The sequence below is a fragment of the Boleophthalmus pectinirostris genome, unplaced genomic scaffold, assembly GCF_026225935.1.
Source record: "Boleophthalmus pectinirostris isolate CB_2022bp ecotype Guang Dong unplaced genomic scaffold, ASM2622593v1 HiC_scaffold_20, whole genome shotgun sequence".
NCBI lineage: Eukaryota > Metazoa > Chordata > Actinopteri > Gobiiformes > Gobiidae > Boleophthalmus > Boleophthalmus pectinirostris.
This window is the reverse complement of record NW_026571153.1, coordinates 7,048,748-7,071,814: the sequence shown is the minus strand read 5'-3', so window position 1 is coordinate 7,071,814 and position 23,067 is coordinate 7,048,748. Positions and strand designations below refer to the sequence as shown.

The following is a 23,067-nucleotide window of genomic DNA, read 5'->3' as shown; positions in this document are numbered from 1 at the left end:
TGCTTCACACAAATATGCTGCTTCAAACAATATAAAAACAGCTTTACTATAAATTTATTTCCACTCGCTGTCATCTCCTCCAAGTTGTTAAGCAACCCGTGCGTAATGGCGCATAAATCGAGCCTTGCATCCCCACAGTCCTGCCTGTTGCAACGCTGCTGTGGCACTGTACACCAATAGGCGGACCTCTTTACGCACAACTGGAACAGACGGCGCACGGCGAGGCACTGCGCTCCAGCTGCTCTCCTCTCACTCTACTCTGAACTCTGCCTTCTATAGACTACAGTGCAACCGCAACTTCGAGTGCGAGTGCCTTCCTCTTTTCACTTTTTTTTAAAGCTTGAATACAGCGCGAAATAGCAACAAGTAGTCACGCTGTTGCTCGCTACTCGCTGATTTTACACATAGAGAAGTTTTTCACGCTTTGTGTTGCAGCAGGCACGTTTTTAAACCTTCTCCAAGCTTCAACATCGTAAACTACTGGATCAAACGATGGATTTATTCTAAAAAGGTAAGACAGTTTGCTTGCTTCTATCGCCAGATGCATTTTTACGCACGGGCTTGTTGAGAACTGCCGCTGTCAAACGTGCATTGCGACACATAATTCCGTTAGAATGCAATTGAAAGAGTGTCGACACGCGAGTTACAGCATCGGCAATGAAAGCTAGTTAGTGAACCGTCCATGTGCTCTGCGTTGGAACGAAACGTGTCACCTCCAGCGAGTTTTGCACAGTAAGTGTCAAACGCATCGCCGTAATTGGACTGGTGTTATGACTGTTGCGAATCATCCCTCTAATTAGTAGAACACAGCAGTCAGTGGCATCTCGCTGGTGGGCTTTTTACGCAGTTACGCCAACGTGGGGGTCTGCGTATTGATTATCACCAGAAATGTGCAATGGGTGGTTGGATTATGGTGCAGTGCTGGGCAGGAAGGGGACTGGGGGGCACCGCCTGTTCCTAATTTTAGCCACTGGGGAGGGTGAGGGTACTCATCCTGCCTGGGTTGTGGTTGACAGGCTGGTAAACAGTAGCGCGCTGAAAACTTGTGATGGTAGTACTGAAGAGAGAACACGTTCAACTCTGTGGCCTAGAGGTTTTTAGTTCTGCAAAAATGTTTGTCGTTAATGAGTTACAGTAAGAACTGAATCTGACAAGTAGGTCTAACTGGAAGATGGAAATTGTTTATTATGTATTATGTAAATATAATAATGTAAGTATGGCATAAACCTCAACTATTGCCATGGAGACAGGCAGATAATGTCACCAATCACAGGTCAGAACTGTGGAGAAGAAACCACACTCATTGTAAGACTGCAATTTTTTTTTTTTTTTTAAATAATCAACACCCATGTACTAAAAGCAAGTCGATCAGTTTAATTCCAAACAGAGAAACGAACCCTCACCCGGCAAAACAATATCTCCAGAAAGAAGAACACACACTTTTTTTTTTTTTTTACATAATGTTATCGTTTCCCAAAGACTGGATCGTGACCCTCAGGTGGAGGGAGAGATTTTTTTTTTGGGTCGTCTTTTCACGATCTTGGGGCGCCACTTAGTGCCTCCGCTCAGATTAATTTCTCTCCAGCGACTAGGTCAGGAATCAGAATACACTAGACTGTTCGCAAAAACCCCGGAAGTGCAAGTTCGGGCACCAGCCAATCAGCAACGAGCCATATATTCAGTGTTGTCAACGATTCCTGAGATCGAGGATTTAAAAGCCAGAATAAAGTGAATGTTTAGTGAATTTCATCAAGGGGAAAGACATTATTGTCCTTCTTCCTACGGGATTTGGGAAAAACTTAATATACCAGTTAGCTCTGTTAGTGGTGCATTACATACATGACGACCAAATAGCAGCGAGTGGTTAAATGAAAAAAGTACCCGCCTACCGTTGAGCAAACGAATTCCAACGCTTCGAGGTCAGCTGGTTTCACGTTGTAGAAATCGAATCAGGCTTGTCACGATCTGCATGTATGTCTGCGATATACAGTTCTGACACATGTTGAAATGTTAAGTCATGTTTTGTATAATTTCTAATCTTTTAATAATTATTTTATTCACTCTTTTGTTCCACTATTGCTGGTTAAATTGAATGTTGAAAAGAAAAGATATGGGCTACATTTAATGTCCAAATCGGTGCTGCTTCAAAGACTGTTTTTCATTGTTTAAAACTTGAGTAATACTAATTGTTCAGAGAGACACGATCACTCAGTCAACAATAAAATATCCTCATTAATGTTCAATAATGATCAAATCCACTTTTATTTTGTGATTTACAAATAATGTCTATATTGACTTGGGTTGGGACTTTTAAAATATGGGTCCCCAGAAATAAAGTTTGGGAAATTAGTTAATTAACTATATTTGTCTACTATTTTTTGATCTGTGTTACAATGTTTCTTCATCACAACATACCTGCATTGTGTTTTGTTTTTTTCACACATTTAACACACAAACCCTGCATATTAGCCTGAGCTCTTCTCTCAAACGGAAAACATATTTCAGCCCTGAACTTTCCTCTACTACTCTCTACTAGGCAAAATGTACAATGAAGCTCTTAACTTGAAAACTACCACTTCATGACATCACAAAGTCTAACGGAGCATTTTGAGCTTCAGAAATGTAGACAGACTAATAATAAAGATTTACTCAAACATGTGTGAATGAAACCAAACACAACTCCAGGTTAGTTTTTGATGAAGTAACAACATTATAACTTCACTTAAAGCTCACAAGAGTTAATTTAGCGTCATATAGAAGCATTATATAGATATTTATAGACTAAATTAAATGAGTATACAATGGACTGTTTATTCATTTGGCAAAACTGATATGTCTGTAACTACTGGCATAGAAAACAGTACGTGCGTTGGGGGTGTTTTTAAAATGACTGTTCCAATATGAATAAATGTTTTTTGCTTTGAAAAAAACAGTCCTGGCTGCGCGTTCTCAAGCGAAATTTAATTTTGTGGAAACCAAATGAAATCATATTTTGGCTACAGTTCACACAGTAACAGATAAAAAAAAAAAAAAAGCTTGGTTATTGTTGCTGGTGGTGCAGTGATAAGCAGGACTGACTCAGAGCTAAAAGGTTGTAGGTTCAATTGTTGAGCTGAGTTAGTCTCGTGTTTTGCATGTTTCTGGCTGATAAGATAAACTGCTGTACTAGTAGTAGCAGACTAGCAGACTTAATTTGACTTTAAAAAAGCAAACAAAAAGGTACAGATCATGGACTGTATATACAAATGGACATAGTTAGCCTGCTGGGCGATCTGTTCCAAATAGGAAGTGAGCATGATGACACTTCTGGCTCCATTGACTCTAGCTCCATTTCACTTTCTATTGGAAAATTGTTGCCACTTTCTCCATAGCTGCTGCTGTCAGGCTCGCCGTCTTGGTCTTAAAGTGTTTGTTTTAAAGGGACATTTCCTAGTGAGCCAGAGTGTTGGAGACGTGTGGAGACACTTTTTAAAAAAGATTCCATCCAGTCCTTGTATTTGCAGAGGTCGCTGGTGCTAGGCTAGTGCATGTCAATGGCCATAGTTATCCTGCCACTAAAAACAGTCTTACCCACTCCACAAAACACCCGAAGCAAATCTATTATTACACCAGACTGTCGATGTAAATGTCTGTGTTGATAAAATAATTTTAACAGTAAAACTAACTTTGCATTTGAAGGATTTATATCTAAGGAGCAGCAGCGAGTTGTACTTCGTGATTGAAAGCTTGGAAGAGGCGGACTGATATATGAGAAAATAGTCCCTCAATGTAGTGACTATTTGTCAAAGAAAAGTAACAAACAAAAGGTGTGAGCAAACTCAGAACTAAACATAACTCAAATAATCACTTTTGGGTACCATGGGTATGTGGTTTACACAGTGACAAAAAACAAATCAATGTCCATGACCAGAGCTGAGTTTCCGAGATTTATTTCCAGTTTAAGACAAACAACAAGGGAAACACATTAAAGGCCTCCCCTTTCAACTGGTAAAAATGATTCAGGCGATGCAAGGTTAATTTTATTTCAAACATTATTCTATCAACACAGACATTCACATGGACAGTCTGGTGTAATAATAGTTTTGCTTCGGGTGTTTTGTGGAGTGGGTAAGACTGTTTTTAGTGTCACGCTAACTATGGCCATTGACATGCACTAGCCTAGCACCAGCGACCTCTGCAAAAACAAGGACTGGATGGAATATTTTAAAAAGTGTAGAAAGAACAAAAATGTGACTGTTTGCTGCAGGTTTTCCAATCAGTGGGAGCAGGTAGATGGTGCTTTTGGAAAAAGGATCAGAACTAAAACACAACAGACTCCAGGCGCTCCAAAGAAGTAGAAAAAGTAAAAAATCGCACGAGGAAAAATGTAGTTAAAAGGCCTTTTTTTGAATGGCCAAAGCCAACATGTTTCGACCTTAACTGGTCTTCATCAGGTCTTTAAAAAACTGTCTCCAACACTAGGAAATGAGACTCTATGACCAAAATTCCAAACCCTCTCTACATGATCCAGGTGTTTTTATTTCACTTTTTTGTCGGTAAATCAATTCCTATTCTGAATCCGGACTCCAAATTTGTCTGCCAGCCTTGGTGAGCTTCATTTGACTGGAGCGTATCACTACGGTTGATGCTACACTCCTACGTCTACTTCTTTTACAGTCTATGGTACAAACCCTTAATGCTCTGCTTCACCACTTTTTTATACTTTCAGCAAATTGCCTCTTTACATTTTTGTTTTGCAATTTTCCAACCACAAAAAAGCAAAAAAAAAAGAAAACAAAAATTACCCAACCTGTCTTGTACTGATAATTCCTCTGCTCCAAGCCCTCTAGCAATAATTCTCTGCTTGTTATTGGTGATAGAAAAAGCTGAATTCTCATTACTACCATGGCTGTTGCTAGGGTTGATCTCAGAATTGTAATTGGACATACTATACTTTATTTGGCCTGTCTTGGTATCTTCACTTCATTGGCACTTGAGGGGGAGACAGACTATTCCATTTCAGCGTATGGTTCATTTCACCGCACTGTTACTGATTAGCTATAACTATTTTGAATACCGGGCGAGCTTGCTTTCTGCCGGCTGACACGCTCCCACATCAAAACAAGATCATGCAAATAGATGCGAGAATAGTGGCATCGCAGGGCCAATTGTAAAAGGCAGTTGATGCGGAGTGAAAATAGAAAATGAATACTGCAAAAAATGTGTTGTTTAATGTTGTTGTTTGCTCGTCTTATCACGTGGTGTTTGCGGAGAACCAAGTCAAAGGGATTTCTAATAAATTGAATCATTGGATTGAAGTCCTATATAGTGGTCCCTCTTTTATCGTGGGGGGTTATGTTCTAAAAATAACCCACAATGGGCGAGACGGCTTTATTTTTTACAATTATTATATCTGTTTTAAGGCTGTAAAATCCCTCACCACACATTTTATACACTTTTCTCAGACATCCTTCTTAAAACATATTGTTGCTGTCGTCCTTAAGTTGTTTTCCTCTTTCTTTATGTAACGAACCAAAGATTAATTTATTCCGTAAAGGCACGTAACTTCTACCTGTGGATCATCACAGATGTGTAACTTCTACCTTCCTTCAGCGTGTCCAGATGTCCCACTTTTTGTGCAATGGTTAGTGTCTTCATCTGAATTTGGGGTGCGACCTCAGGAGCCTTTGTCGGTGCAGAACGTTTCATTGACATTGTGGGTTTTGCCGGGAAGAAAACTTGCAAACATACAGCACTTCAGAATCACACTGCTAGAGATCAAACATTTATGTAAATTTGTCAAGCTGAACACATTCTGTTCTGTACTGGAGACATGACACGAAAGAGACAGATTGACAATGGTCTGTAGTTCCTTAGTCAATCAGGACGCAGGGGGTGGAACACAATGCGTGGAACACATACAAAATTGCACAAAAAAATTATCCGCGAAAGAACAAGGCCACGAAAGGTGAACCGTGTTATAGTATAAGGGACGACTTTATTGAACAAAATAGATTCTTGTGTGCGTTAAGCCATGTTAGAATGCTGTTACCTCCTTAAAACATACCTAGAGTTGTGTTTTGTTTCATTCACACATGGCATAAGAAGAAATTCAATTTGTCAGCTGGACAAAAGTTTATTTAGTTGAATATATTTCGCAGCTCATCCAAGCTGCTTCTTCAGTTCTGGTCAGACGCTGGACGCTCTTCCATATATCTGCCTCAAGGGAGAAGCTAACTACACTGAAACTACTCTGAAAGTAACACACCTACTTGTTTACAGTTTCAGTTAGTTAGCGCGGCCTATTGAACTTGTGTGGGGTCTTATTAGCAGAATCATTCAGGACTATAATGGAGCTTTCACACCTCTGGACCTGACCTAACTATCACTATTGTTTTCTTTGTTTATTTTGATTTAGGTTTGAGTATGAAGTTGTACCTAGGAGATAAATAGTGTCTGAGTCCCCCACTTCTATTTACAGAAGGATTCTCTTTCTTAACATAAATAGCTTCTTTAACTCCCCACTCAAATCAGTTATTTTCTCTGGCTAAACCTTGTACTATCCTCACTATCCTCAAAGGAGTGACCCAAGGCTTTTAGGTGGAGATGCACGGCAGACTGAGGTCCCGTGTTGTTCTCTCGTCTGTGTTGGTACGACTTTTTGTGAAGTGGCTGTTTTGTCTCACTGCAGTCTTCACTACACTGAATGGAGTAGACCACATTGCTTTGTTTGTGGTTCGTTTGGGTGGACCAGTTTCTGTGTCTATTTCTGTGAGTCTATTTCTGTGAAATATTTCTGTGAAATACCAGCCATGTAAGGAATAGTTACCCCCTTTCTTCTGACTTCTGATTCTCTGTATTGTTTTTTTTTTTTTTTTTTTTAGCTCTTTTTGTTTTAATGAAAGCCCATTTCGGATACCAACAAACAGAGAGGACTTTCTGCACGTTATTCTTCTTTCCACACATGTTTGCGTAATCCTGCATTATTAGACTGTTTATGCCTCCAAAGCTCAAAATGCTGTGTTCCACCTTGTGATGTCATGAAGCAGTAGTTTTCAAGTTAACAGCTCATTTTATCTTATATCAGTAGAGATTGTCACTATGTATGGAGTGTATGGAGTTTAAAAACACAGTGGATCACTGCCTGTGTTACCCATGTTATTATAAGATGGAACAAAGAGGCCTAAATTTGCAGGATTTGTGTGTTAAACATGTGCGAATGAAACAAAACACAACTCCAGGTCTGTTTGTGATGAGGAAACAACATTATAGCGTCAGAAAATAGCGTGACACGGGCCCTTTAACAGTAGCAAGCGTGCAATGCAGTCGCCTACTGCCCTGATTTCTTTTTATATCTTAAAAAACATGAAAAACACAACTAGTTTCCTTTAAAAGGCTTGCAGTGGTATAAAGTTATTCCTCACTTAACGTATGCATTCAGAGCATCTTAACTATTCACCGTGATGAGTTATAAACGCTTACAGAGGCCATAGTGCACTTTGCTTTCACGGTAATGCTTGGAACAACTATCATGCTAACACACACTTCCTGATTATCGCATAAGAAAACAGTTTATTAGACGCAGACATTACACAGATGACTTATTTTAACCCCAAGAGCTGCTTATACAATTTGTCTGGACTGGGACAAGACACATTTCGCTGAGATACATGAGAAGCAAATTGGACCTTTAATCTTAATTTAAAGCGGTGAGTCACTCATTAGCTGTGAATAATATTTCATTATGCAGCATCTCCAGCAGCTTTTTGGAAAGGACAAAAAAACATGGCTGAATTTTGTGCTGTCGTATGCTCATCCAACATATTTGATTAGAATATGAGTAGACAACTTTAGTGAGTAACATGAAAATATAACAAGAGAGTGGGTTTATTTGTAGCATGAGAAATATTACACTTAAAATGACTTAATGTCAATTAGCGTGATACATTAAAGGGCCCATATTGCCTGTTTTCTGATTATAATGTTGTTTCTTCATCACAAACAATCCGTGTATCAATCATTCATTCGTTTTTCAAAATAAAACCAAAAATAAGAACATGAAAAAATAACTATTTCCTTCATGATTTGTCTTCCAAAACTACAATGAAAAACAGATAACTAAACCAGGACTGAAATAGGTCTAAACCAGAACTAAACTGATCAGGACTTAGACCGGGACCAGACCGGGACCAGACTGGGACTGAGACCAGAACCAGACAAAAACTGAGACCGGGACCAAACCGGGACCTGACCGTGACTGAGACCAGGACCAGACCAGGACTGAGACCAGGACCAGACCAGGACTGAGACCAGGACCAGACCAGGACTGAGACCAGGACTGAGACCAGGACCAGACCGTGACTGAGACCAGGACCAGACCAGGACTGAGGCCAGGATTGAGACCAGGACCAGACCGTGACTGAGACCAGGACCAGACCAGGACTATGACTGGTTTAGTCCTGGTTCAAGTCCTGGTTCAATACTGGTTCAGTCCGTATGTGGCACTAAAGTCTGGCATCACAGTTTAAGTTTCCATTATTCGATTTGAACACAAAATCAAAAATGGAAAAAAAAAAAAAAAAAGAATCGACAAATAATAAAGGAAACAATCTTTTTTTTTTTTTTTTAATTTTTGGGTTTTATTTTGAAAAACAAATGAACGATTGATACTTGGATTACAAACATACTTGGAGTTGTGTTTTGTTTCATTCACACACAAACTCTGCATATTTAGGCTGAATTCTTCTCTTCTAAGACTGAAAACGCTGTGTTGCACCTTGTGATGTCATGTGAAGAAGAGCTCCACTGTGTTTTTAAACTTCACACACCTTCACTAGAATCATTTGGATAATCATTTCAGCCCTGCAATCTCTGCAAACTCAAGGTAAAAGAAGCTGTTTAACTTGAAAACTACCACTACATGACATCATAATGTGGAACAGAGCGTTTTGAGCTTTGGAGATGTAGACAAACTAATAGGGATGTGATGATATCCAAATCTCACAGTACGATATTTATTATGATATTTTGAACAGGCTGATATAATTGTAGATGGGACACTTTTTTGCTTTTAAAAATACCTTGACAAGATTTTGGTGTGAATTATTTCCATCATAATCCCAAGAATTCAAGTTAAAAATATATTTCTTCATGTTGTCTGCACTGAAATGAATCATGGGATATGTAGTTCCCGATGTTTATTAGCGGTTGCTGCTATAAAACCATGCATTTAAGCAAAGTAACTTGTAATTCGATATATTGTGACATCCCACGGTATTATTGTGAGACTTTTGATGATACGATATCATGATGTTTTGGTTATTTTTACATCCCTACAAACTTATAATGCATGATTACTCAAAAATGTGTGAATAAAACTAAACACAACTCCAGGTATGTTTCTGTTCTCAATAATTTTTTCCTTGGGGCCACATGACGAACAGAAAATATTGTTGTGTGCCAAAATGCTTAACAAAATTCTGCATAATATTAATTGTATTTCTGTATAAAAAGCAGTAAATATTGCTATACAAGCTGATAAGACTGGTAAGAGTTTGTCTTATGAGAAAGCAATGAAAAAGTGAGGCTGCCTTACAAAAAATTTAATTAAAAACACCTCTAAAATAAAAGCAATGCAGCTTTAGTCCATGCATGAGATAAAATAATAAAATATGCTTATTTTGTAATTCCAAATGAGCTTAAAAGGGCCGGAAGTTGGACAATGCCCACGTCTGCTTTAACGAGACAACCTTGGAAAACATGCTAGATTTGGTGTTTCATTTATGAAGTGTTCTAAAAATTCAACACTACAGCTGTGATCTATATACAAAAAAATACATTAAAATGTGTGTTGCGGTTTTTCAACTTTGTCTGAACTTTGGTTGTTGGAGGCAGAATTAGATCTGAACTCAGAGAAACGAGAAGTGAGGAAGTACACTTTTAGTACTAGTTCTATGTCATGTTTTATAATGAGACCACAGACCTAGACAGCTAAAGACATTGGGGGCGTGAGAAAACTCCCACCACTATTAAATATCTTAATAATGTGAGCATGTATCTGACCACAACTGCAGTCTACAGCTTTACAGGAGTTCATGCAAAAACAGCTATTTATACAGAACATCACTAGGAAATTGTGGATTTATATTTTAAAGGTTCTATATTTTGCTAAATTGACTCTTGTGAGCTTTAAGACTTGGTGGGGTCACAAGAGATTTTTTTTTTGTCAAGATCTGCATGCAGCTCTGCAAAATACAGTTCTGACACATGTTGAAATGTTAAAACATGTTTTATATCATTTCTAATATTTTTGTAATTATTTTATTGATCATTTTGTTCCAATATTGCTGCTTCAATTGAATGAAAAGAGAAAGAAATGGGCTGCATTTAATGTCCAAATAGGTGAATTTTATAATCCATGTATCATTCGTTTGTTTGTTTTTCAAAATAAAACCAAAAATAAGAAAGCAAAAAAACTAAAAATTTCTTCATTATTTGTCTCCAAAACCAAAATGAAAAAACAGATAACGATTCGTTTTTTCAGTTTTCGATTTTGTGTTTAAATTAATAATGGAAAAAATGGATGACGGCTGTTTCCATGGCTTCTGTGACTGCGATGCTGAACTTTTACGCCGCATACGGACTAAACCCGGTCTGGTCCTGGTCTGGTCCCGGCCTCAGTCCGATGTGATCCCAGACCTGTTTTAGTCCTGGGATCAGTCCTGGTTCAGTCCTGGTTTAGTCCGGCATCGCAATTTAAGTCACAGAAACGGGAAACGGCCGTTATCTGTTTTTTTCCTTTATTGATTTAAACACAAAATCGAAAACTGAAAAAAACAAATCGTTATCTGTTTTTTTCATTTTGGTTTTGTTGACAAGTAATGAAGAAAAAAGTTGTTTTTTTGTTTTCTTATTTTTGGTTTTATTTTGAAAAACGAATGAACGAATGATACACAGATGTTTTATTGCTGCTTTTATTGCTGTTTTTCATTGTTTAAAACTCGAGTAACATTAATTGTTCAGACAGACAAAATCAGTCAACAATAAAATATCCTCATTAATGTTCAATAATGGTCAAATCCATCTTTATTTTGTGATATTTTTTTACGAATAATGTCTATTGACTTGGGTTGCAAAGGTTTGTGACTTTTAAAATATGGGTCCCCAGAAAAAAAAAAACTTTAGGAAACACTCTGTTAAAATGCTGTCACCTCATCAAAAACATACCTAGAATTGTGTTTTGTTTCATTCACGATTGTTTGAGTAAGCATTTATTATTAGTCTGTCTACATCTCCAAAGCTCAAAATGCTCTGTTCCACCTAGTTTTCAAGTTACCTTTTACTTTTTGTTCAGTAGAGATTGGCAATTCCAGGACTAAAATGATCCAAATAATTCTAGTAAATACACAGTGAAGTACATCCTGTATTACCACGACATCATAAGGTGGAGTGTTTTCCGTTTGAGACAGGAGCTCAGCCTAAATACGCAGGGATTGTGTGTTAAACGTGTGAATGAAACAAAACAAAACAACATCTGTGTTTTTGATGAGGAAACAACATTATAACAAAGACCAGAAAATAGCGTCACATGGGCCCTTTAGCGTAAAAACGTACATATCTCTAAATGGAAAGTAAATTAAACGTGTGACAAAACCATCCAAATGAGCTTCGGTGCTACTCCCACCTTTTGTTTTGAGTCCAACAGGTGAAGTGGTGCTTGATTTAAAAGCCCCCCTCCTGTGATCAGACAACCTAAAAAGCTGCATGTGTCCACCCATTCTCCTAATCTCTACCTATTTTTCTCCACTGCTCAATTACTCAAGCTGCATTTGGACACAAAGAGGAGGATGAATAGGCAAAGTGGAGGGAATGTGCCTGAATGAATAGAAATCGGATTGACTATACAGTATATAGAGTGTATAATACAATAAGTTGTCACAATACTAACATTTGTAATTCAGTTTAGAAGGAATAGACTTGATACTCTATACTAATTCTGATTGCACAGTCAAAATTTAAAAAACACACATTTTAGTTAACCAGGCTAGCGCCACCTAGTGCCTCTGCTCAATTTCATTTCTCTCCAGCGACTAGGTCAGGAATCAGAATACACTAGACAGTTTGCAAAAAACCCTGAAAATCAGTGAAGAGCCATACATTCTGTGTTGGCAACGATTCCTGAGATGGAGGATTTAAAGCTGAAACAAAGAGAATGTTTTGAGAATCTTTTATCAAGTGGAAAGATGTTATTGTCCTTCTTCCTATGGAATTTGGGAAAAACTTAAAATACCACTTAGCCCCGTTAGCGTCGCATTACATACATCATGACCAAAAAACAGCAATTGGTTAAATAAGAAAAGTACCTGCCATCCATCGAACAAATGAATCCTAATGCTGCGAGGTCAGACGGTTTGTACAAAGTGAAACTGGCTGATGAATCAAGCAAAGTTTTAGTATCAATTAGTGTCTGATTTTTTATTCTTTTTACAGCTTTTTCTGTTTCGATACCAGAGCAGACACTGAAAATATTATTTGTTTCCTTTAAACACAAAGGGTATATGGAAAACAGTTGTCCAATTGTTTATTTATCACATGAAGTAATTAGAGCACAGCTTTGAAAAGAATACAAGTTCAGTATTACAAGGTGTTTTGGGCCAATATTGGTAAGCACATTCAGTCTTATTACACCAATTTATAAACCAAAAATCTTGGGACTGAGATAAGATCATCTAAATTTTCAATATCAGTTACCAGCAGAGTTGAGGACTTGCAAGTCGTGATGTGGACTTGAGTCAGACTTGAGTCACTATTTTTAGGGCCTGAGACTTGACTCGATAAATAAGACAAAGACTTGGGACTTAACTTGGACTTGGAGGTCAGAAACTTGGGAGGACTTGATGCTTAGACTAGTTGACAAATGAACTCTTAAATCTTAATTCTTTCTGTTCTGACTGTAATAATTTTTACTCTTGTCAAGACATTTAAAAAGTAGAAAAAAGAGCATTTCTACAACTCTTCTATAATTCTTAAATAAAAATATACCATGACTTTTTAAGTAAATTTAGTTTTAAAATCATATAATTGCACAAATCTAAGCTCTATCTGGTATTTTGGTTTAAAGACTTGAAATGACTTGGCCTTGACTTGGACTTACGGGTCAGTGACTCGAGACTCGACTTGGACTTTGCTGTCTTTGGCTTGGGACTTGACTCGGACTTGCTTGAGACTTACTTGAGACTTGCAAAACAGCGGCTTGGTCCCACCTCTGTTTTCCAGTATCGTTTTGGTGCCTCCCTTCTAAACACTGTTAAATTCATTGGTAGTTCTGGTTCACTCTCTGCTATCACATCCTTTTACTGACCTAATTAGTTTGGCCGGCTGATGTATTGACAATTCTCTTGTGCAGTTATTCAGGCCAGTGCCATTCAGTGGATTCAGACAGAGGTGATGACTGTACTGCAGCCCGTACACAAGGCTACTGGATGTTTTGTGTAGGAAGTGGGGGAGGAAAATGCCTGTACTTTAAGTTAATTCTTTAGCTGTGGAGAACTAGTTGCAAGAAAAAATGAAGGAGGAGGTAGACATGTTGATTCGCCCGGTCAGTGAGTCCCTCCTACGTTCTATTTGAATTCAGAAAGTCCAAGGATGGTTTAATCACAGTAGAAAAATGCAGAAAACGCCTCCTCTTTTTTTTTTTACGGGCTGAAAAAAATTTCACGTGTCGGATCAATAAATATTCCCATCCAGACAATAACGGAGCACTGAGTGAAAATGATGTAATACATATGCCATCCTGTATGTGGCGCTGTTAACAATGATAATAATATTTAATCATGCATATCCCATCAGTTTTTTTAAACTTTACGGTAATTTAGCCGATTTTAGATGTATCCCAGAAATATAGCCGTTTTGTTTTGCAAAAGTTAAACATAAGTTTTCATTTTTAGCCATAAGTTTTGGATGAGAATTAGAATAACTCGGTGTCAAATGCCAACAGTTTGATTACCCGTGCATAATCTTTGTTATTGATCTGTATATTTCTGTGGTGCATGTTGTCGCTGCATCAGAGGACCCTGGCGATGATGGCGTCGTGATGTACCGTTTTTCCAAAAGCTGCCATTTAATTGTGTACGCGACAACGCAACACTGACATTCTCAGACTTCTCCACTCTGGAACCCGTTCTCAAAAAACACAGTTTTCGCCCAACTGAAACGCCAGCTCCATGTGGACGAAAGGCCAAAATGAATAAAACTTCACCGTTTTGAAAAAAAAACGTTGTGTGGACAGGCCCTAAAATTCACGTTTCTCAGAACAAAATATATAACTAAAGCCCTATTCGCACAGCATTAGTTTTACCTGTGGACCTTTGGTGGTTATTAATAATTGCGGAGGTTGCCAGAGATCTTAATCCCGTGTAAACATTAAAACAGACAGTAAAAAAAAAAAAAAAACCTCTACGTGTCTGCTTCTTTTCCCATTAAGTTGTTTATAAATGCATGGTTTTATAGTAGCAACAGCCTATGAACATCAGAAACTACATATCCCATGATTCATTTCAGTGCAAACAACATGTAGAAATATGTTTTTTACTTAAATTCTTGGGATTATGATGGAAATAATTCACACCAAAATCTTGTCAAGGTATTTTAAAAGCAAAAAAAGTGTCCCATCTACAATTATTTTAGCCTCTTCAAAATATCGCAATAAATATCGTACCGTGAGATGCATATTGTGATAATATCGTACTGAGAGATTTGGATATCGTCACATCCCTAGAAAATAGCGCAGTATATGTCCTTTAAACATATTACCCAGTCCTTCTTAATAACTTATTAGAAACCAAATTATAAGGATGAAATTTATGCAGTTTTATTTACTTATTTTTCATGGCTTTATAGCTCGGCAATAATCGTGCAATTAACCCCACTTGACTGCGGAAAGAAAATTTACACCGAGTCTGTCTACGTGGAGAATTAGAGATTTGGTTTTAGCCAGCGCCATCACAAATCAACAATACGACTCTTCTGTGATGTCCCCGCGGACAATTGCCCCGTTATATTTTACTACCATGAAAGATAAACCATGTGGCTGTAAAACTCAAACCATGCGATAAATAAGTGGCTTGTAATTTCTCTCCTCCACTCTCCTCACTGTGGAAGGCATTAGAGAAGTGGGGAAAGGCAAAGATTCATACCCCGTAGAATTATAAATATACTTTATGGGGTTTTAATTACTAACACATATTTAGAACACCGTGTTACTTTTTATTGTTTTGAAAATTTAGTACACCAACGTATTACAATGTTAAAGTAGTTTCATTGTTGATGTTCTTGTCAGTCTCAGTCAGCGTGCATTAATTTATGAAACTCCTGCACCTTACGTCGCATTTGTGAAGTTGTAGTGTTTTGTTTTGTTTCATGCTTTTGTGTATTTGTGAAAAATAGGAGCTTTTCGGCTGAGCGTTGGAGAAGATCGTACTTCTAAGTGTAAGGAGGGTTCCAATCGACCTTTTTCACAACGGCTTGAAGTGCAGCGATGTAAGGTAAACATCGCTTACGTTAAAGCTTTACTATAGCAAAATATCTGCGGAATTGTCTCGCGTATTTTCCACCAGCTTCATAAATCAGCCCCATCACCAAATCTTCAACCAACAAGGTCGACAAAGGATAAACAGAAGAATTTATCCACGACGATCAAGGTGAGGAAAGACGAAAACATAAAGGCGAACGACGAAGAACATTAGTGAACTACTGAACAAAACTAACATTATGTCATTAAGTCACTAGTTAACTCAAGAATCATTGTAAAATAAAAAGAAAAAAAATCGATTTCATGATGTAGAAATGAGCGTAGATAGAGAGATTTGTGCAGTTTGAATGCTCGACATGTAATCTGTGAACATCTGTAGCTTTTAAACTGCACAAATCTCTCTATCTATGCCAATATCTACATCAGTAAATCGATTTATATTTTAATTGTAGAATCAGTCTGAGTTCACAAGTTACTTATTAAGGAATTACTTATTACTTATGTTTATTCATGACCATAATGTTAGTTTTGCTCAGGAGTAATTCACTAATTGTCGTTGTTCGTCTTTACATTTTCGTCTTTCTTACCTTGATAGTTGTGGATAAATTCTTCATGGACAGAATGTTTATACTTTGTGGACCTTGTTGGTTGTAGATTTGGTGATGGGGCAGATTTGTAAAGCTGGTGGAAAATATGCCGTAGAAAAGCTTTAACCTAAGTGATGTTTACTCGACATCGCGGCACTTCCGGTCGTTGTGAAAAAGGTGAATAGTTCCCATGTTAATGATGAGGGTTCAGTGTTACAACATGATAGAAATGTCAAATTTGCTTGTCACACCACAAAATGTGTCAATATTGTAACATGTCTGGCGTTCACACTGTTGTGGTAGCGGTTAGGTGAGGTTACTTGTTTTGGAAAAGTTAGTAAATGTGCTCCATCTTACCGTGTTACTGCAGGCAGGGCGACGCAGTAGTTTGCTCTTTCGTCTCCAAGCAATAAGATCCTGGGAGTTTGTATGTTCTCCTTGTTCAGTAGGGTCACATGTTGGGCCAGGACTCCTTTAAAAATGACAATCCAGATCTCAGTGGGGCTTTCCTGGTTAAATAAAGAAATTATTGAAAACAGAGCAAGATTCAAAATATCAGTCTTTGATAGAAAGGTTTGATCTTTGCCCGTTTTTTTATGACACCTACAAACCACATTTTTTATATTTTTAAATTTCACACAAACCTCCTTGTCAAAGCCTGACCTTTTCAGATTTCTGAAACCAATGAGTAGGTGTGTAACGATATCCAAGTCTCACCATACGATATCGTCACGGTATGAACCTCACGGACTCACGATTAGGGATGTAACAATATCCAAATCTCTTGATACGATATTTTCACGATACACATCTCACATACGATTTTTATTGCGATATTTAGTGGAGGCTAATGTGCTTCTTTTTCCTCTTTTACTGCCTTGACAAGACTTAATCCAAAGAACTAAAGACTTAAAAGTGTTTAGAACTGTTATTTCTTCATGTAGTCTGCACTGAAATGGAGCAAAGGATCATGGTCTATGTAGTTCCCTCTGTCTTTTTTAGTTATTGCTGCACCATAACTCTTCATTTAAGCAAAGAGGCTTGTAATTCGGTATACTGTGATGGTCCATGATATTATTGTGAGAACTTTGACGATATTTTGGTTATTGTTACATCCCTACTAAGCAAGGTTAGGTCTGGTTAGTTTTTGGATGGGAGACTGCTGGTAAAATCAGGTGCCACAGTGGTATGCCAGTGTGAATGTGGTTTATGTGAGTTGCTGGTGAGAGGGCACAGACTGGCAACCTCACTTTTGTCAATCTAAACCAGAGTACCACCAGTTTAGAGCGAATGAATAATGCACTGTAAAGAATCTTTGAGTGTCTAAAAACGTGCTATATGTATCAAATATTTATTTTATTACAAGATTTTCTTCTTTCACAATCAGAAATCTTCCTCCAGACTACCAAAACCATGCAGTGTGTACACCCATGAAGCTCCTGCATGTTTTTAAAGCCCATGCAACAATAACAAGTCCAATTATTGCAGTGCACCAATTTCCTTTACGTGCAGCCTCTGTTTTTAGTTCAGTTCCAATTGCTTTACTCCTCAATACACTGTCAAATTCTGGCGAGTCCTTGCGCCCTCTGCAGGAAATGTACCTATAGACATTTCATAAGAGAGCTCTGTGATTTGACCTGTTTTGCTTACATATATTCATAATGTTTGCTTCATCTGCATGCAAACCCGGCTCGTACACAAGTTGAATAATGCATTAAATCAGCGTCTATTCCCCGGGTTATGTCATAGTGAAACTTGATGGTGGTGGATAGTGCGTGCGTGTGTGGGGCTGTTGTGATTGCAGGAGTCTGTGAATTAGCTTTGATGGCTGCTTGCTCCACTGAAGGTCACGCTGACATCTACAGGTGGGAGGAGGTGCCCGTTTCATAAGACAGAATATGGAAATCAGATTGGACTCTTTTTTTTGCACAAAAGAAACTACACACAAGACCTTTAAAGCGCCACTGAACACCAAAATTATGTTTTTTTTCTACTGATTACCTGTAAATAGGTCTAAAATAGAAGTGTATACCTATCCCTGGCCTTATTTTTGTTAATATTTTTTATAATATTAATTTGTTAAAAGTTGTGTCTTTAGGATCAACTATGGCCAGGACAATTTCAGGAATTTTCGGGTTGGACTAAAGGCCGCCAATGAGTCAGACGCAGGTTATCATGTGATGATTACAACCACTGGAGTGCGTATGTGAGGAGCCCCTCTCAGCCCGGCCCCAACCTGGCACTGATGGGCACTGCAATAGTCCACTGAGGTTCATTTGCTGTTCCGATAATTTATGTTATTACGTTCTTTTTTCAGACCAAGAGTTTGTTTTCATACCAAAACCTATACAGGGGTCCCTCGTTTATCGCAGGGGTCATGTTCTAAAAATAACCCGCGAAAGGTGAAATCCGCAAAGTAGTCAACTTTATATTTTACAATTATTATATCTGTTTTAAGGCTGTAAAACTTCTCACCACACACTTTATACACTTTTCTCAGACAGGACAGTTACAACCCTTTTTGTATCCTTCTTAAAACTCATTGCTGCGCAGTACAACACCACAACCTCCCGTTAACCTGAGATTATATCAAACTTTTACGCTGCATACGCCACGGACTGAACCAAGACTAAACCAGGACTGAAACAGGACTCACTGTCGGAACAGGCTCAGAGGTGACCGCAGGAGAAAGGACCGACGGAGAGCTTTGCACCTCACGAAGGTAAGGCAAGGCAAGGTAAGGCAAGGCAAGTTTATTTGTATAGCACAATTCGTACACAAAGTAATTCAAAGTGCTTTACAGAATAAGAAATACATTAAAATCATAATAAAAACAAATCAAAACATAAATAATCATGAAGATTAAAATTAAAAAAGAGAGACATAAATTGGAGAGAAGAGTGCGGAATGAAAACCTTTCAGTTATATGCACAGTTAAACAGAAATGTTTTGAGTCTGGATTTAAACAGCGTCACAGAAGAGTCTGTCTCACATGTTCAGACTGTTCCAGGTTTTAGCTGCATGAACCTGAAACTCTGACTCCCCTTGTTTAGTCCTGACTCTGGGCACCAGCAGGAGGCCGGTCCCTGAGGTCCTCAGAGTGCGAGATGGTTCATATGACACTAACATGTCACAGATGTACTTTGGTGCTCGACCATGGAGAGACTTGTACACAAGCAGAGCTGCTTTAAAGTCTATTCTCTGAGGCACAGGAAGCCAGTGCAGAGACCTGAGCACAGGACTTATGTGCTCATACTTCCTAGTTCGAGTAAGGACCTGAGCTGCAGCGTTCTGGAATGTTCTGCAGCGTCTCACAGCTCGTTTGGAGAAGGTAAATGTGGCAATTGCCTGATCATGCTTTGCCCGTGAGTAATTACTACTCACTCGTAATACGCAGCACATGTTCATATGCTGTAAAAAAAAAAAAAAAGATGCAAAATTGCACAAAAAAAAAACAAAAAAAACCACGAAAACAGCGAGACGGCAAAAATGTTAACCGCGATATAACGAGAGACTACTGTAAACCACCTGACCAGACTTGTCACAGCAACATCACGTGACCACTCTGAGGAAGACCGCTAGTGAGCAGTCGAAACTGTCAGGTACGAAAACAAAACCTTGGTCATTGCGATGTCCCGGCATGTCTGGAGAAAAGGGAAATGGAGTGATCCGAGCACAAATGTCCACTCTGTTTCAAAGTCTGGATCGCACCGGTATTGGATCGTTGTGGCTCTCGTTCGGCTGTCAATCATTGCTCCACAGCCCGCCCAGTATTTTTCAGATTTTGCTTAGGGGCGGAGTAAAGCTTCTGGAGGCTGTTTAGTGGCTCTTAAAATCAAGTTCTCAAGTTAATGGAGATAGTAAAGATTTGACATCATCTATTCTCCCACAAATAACAATCTGTTTATTAATTCGAGGAACATCTTTCTGTGTCTCTGTTTGTTTTGTCTGTTCCACCCTTAACCCTCGAATCACGAATCTGACTGATCCCAAATTCGGAGCGTGTCGTCCTAACGGCATGAGTGTGTGCAGTGCCAATTTTCACGATGTTAGGACAGAAAATAATGCCAAATCTGGTAAATATATTTGGTGATATATTTTAAATACTAGTTCTCCATAAATATACAAAAGCATGATACAAAAAAACACACTACAACTTCACAAACCTGATGCAATGTGCAGTAGTTTCAGTCGCTGATATTATTGTGGTAGCGCTCTGAAGGGGAAGTGATTTAGCGTGGGGAGCAAAGGGAGAAGAGAGGACGTATTACAGATTATATTACGTTGTTTTAGGTCAAATTTTCAAAACAATAAATAATAATAAATATGTTAACAATAAAACACTGACAGAGGATCTTGATTCTTATTGATTTACATGAAGAACTTTGATCAGATTAAGTTGTTTTAAAGGTTCACAGTAGTTTATAGATTTGCATTAAAAAATAAAAGTTGTTTTGGTTACGTTTTCTTGCGTAATAGTTCAGAACCTTTCACACACACTGAGCCGCGCCGATTTCGCAGACGAGCCGTTTTCAGGAGGTAAACAGGATCTGTGTGCGTGGTAATGAGCGAATGAGCGCGCTCGAGGCTACATGTGAAACTCCAGGCAGCCCTCAACAGCAGCGAGCGAAAAGAGAGACGAGAGAAGAGCGAGAAGAGAGGAAATGAGGTGGAAGACAGACAGAAGGAGAGAGAGAAAGAGGAGGGAGGGAGAAGAGCGAGAAAGAGAGAGAGGGGGGAGGAGAGCGAGAGAGAGAGGAGAGGAAATGAGGTGGAAGACAGACTGAAGGAGGGAGAAACAAAGAGCGAGAAAGAGAGAGCAAGGAAGGAAGGAGAGAGAGAGGGGAGGGGAGAGAGAGGAGAGAAGTAAAGAGAGAGAGAGGAGGAAAGGAGAGAGAAAGAGATGGGGGAGGGAAAGAGAGAGATAGAGGGGAGGAGAGAGAATAAGAGGAGGGGGGGAGAGGAGAGAAGTAAAGAGAGAGAGAGGAGGAAAGGCGAGAGAAAGAGAGGTGGGAAGATGAGAGAGGGGAGGGAGAGAGAAAAATAGAGGAGAGAGAAGGAAAGAGAGAGAGAGAAGGGAAGGAGAGAGAAAAAGAGGAGGGAGGGAGAGAGAGGAGAGAAGGAAAGAGAGAGAGAGAGGAGGGAAGGAGAGAAAAAGAGGAGAGAGAGAAAATGAAGAGGGAGGAAGGAAGGGAGAAAATGAGGAGAGAGAGAGAGAGAGAGAGAGAAATGAGGAGAGAGAGGCGAGAAGGAAAGAGAGAGAGAAAACGAGGAAGGGGGGAGAGAGCGTATGAAAAGCCAGATGTTCTGTGTATGCAGCGACACGGCCAATTCTTAGAAACACTTTGAGCAGAGCACACAGCTGCTGCTGCTGACAGTGTCACACCAAACCACAGATGTTTAAGCACCAATATCACTAATATAATCGGCCAGCAGGGGGAGTAGAGAGCGACACACAGGTAGAGGAGCTCACTTATAAAAGACTCAAAATCTACTTGAAAGTGTTCGTACAGACAGAATCCACATTTCACCTGCAGCAGAAATCTCACCTCAGTCAGATTCTGTGTCTTTTTCCTGCCAAAATAAAGTCTAAATGAACAGCATATTTATCATTATTTACTCTCCCTATTCTCATTCGTCTTTCCAATAAACGTATGATGATGAAGATATACACCCATAATAAATAAATCATGGTTGTTTGATTCACTGGAACATTAATGGCAGCACTGCTCTGGGGAATCTCGATGAATGATAGCGATGTTAACAATGACGATCGCTGACGAGGCTGGCATACTAACTGTGTCATTAGTATGGCCATAGCGGCGTGTATGCGGGCTGCAGCGGCTGTAGGTTGAGAGAGTGATCGTCCTAAGGCTGGACTGTGCTTGGACAAGAGGCTATGGATAGACTTGGGCGATATACTGGCATTTACCATGTTAGAATGTTGTTGCCGCCTCAAAAACCTGGACTTGTGTTTTATTTCATTCACATGTTTGAGTAACTCTTTATTATTAGTCTGTCTATATCTCAAAAGCTCAAAATGCTCTGTTCCACCTTATGATGTCATAGCAGCAGATGTAGGGTGATCAAGGACATTCCCAGTTTTGAGCCCTGTGTCCCCTATCCCAGTGGATTTATTCAAAACCAGTGATTTGTCCCAGTTTTATAAATTTTTTTCCGGCCAGATACCAGTACTGGTGCTGGTGCAAAGTGTTCATACCATTTAATGAACTCATGATGCGTCAGACAGTGTGGATTTGCCACTAAATAAGATACCAATACGAAAGTGGTGTCACAAGAGAAAATAACAATCATGAATCGCATCATCGACACCAGCGAACATTTGTCCTCATACAAATCTTTATTTATCTATGCCGAATCCAAAGATGTAACTTTACTGTGCAAACATATAGCAAATATTTGGTCTCCTTCGCTGACCACTGCACAATCTTCTTCACTTGATTTATCCACCATATTCCACACACGTATTTTCTTTGTTTATTTATTTTACCACGTGTGACCTGGATGAATCTGCTGACGTCTACAGTGTCATTACGGTTTGCTTGGAAAAACCAAGTCTTACTTGATTCCTGTCGGGAACCAACTTGTTGGTTCCCTAGCGCTTAGATTTTTGGCGTGAACACGTCAGTCGGTTCGAGATTTGGTGCGGGAACTGGCACCGGCACGGTTCTTTGTTGGCCTGAAAATGCTATATGATTGTAAACTACTGCAGAAGCCTGTTTTCTTTGTGGAAACTCCAACACAGATCAGAACTAATAAGAAAAACATGGTCCGTAGGGCTGGGTATCATTAAAAAGTTGCCGATAAGATACATATCTCATAGGAGATATAGGCATAACAAAACAAACATGGCAACTTTGACAAAAAAAAATAAAAAATCACTTTATTGATCCACAAGGGAAATTGTTTAATTTACATATTTTAAAATCACAAAAAACCCTGATAAACCTC

The 23,067-nt window shown here is 38.9% G+C and overlaps 1 protein-coding gene across 4 annotated transcripts in view; it reads left to right on the top strand.

Annotated features, from left to right (window-relative positions):
* The first annotated feature begins 183 nt into the window (after positions 1 to 183).
* LOC110168337 (RAS guanyl-releasing protein 2) overlaps positions 184 to 23,067 on the top strand; it is a 134,607-nt gene continuing 111,723 nt past the window's right edge. For all 4 annotated transcript variants that reach the window (XM_055156588.1, XM_020933777.2, XM_055156587.1 and 1 more), the window contains exon 1: positions 184 to 511. The gene's annotated coding sequence lies outside the window, so the exon portion shown is untranslated. The remainder of the gene's footprint in view (positions 512 to 23,067) is intronic.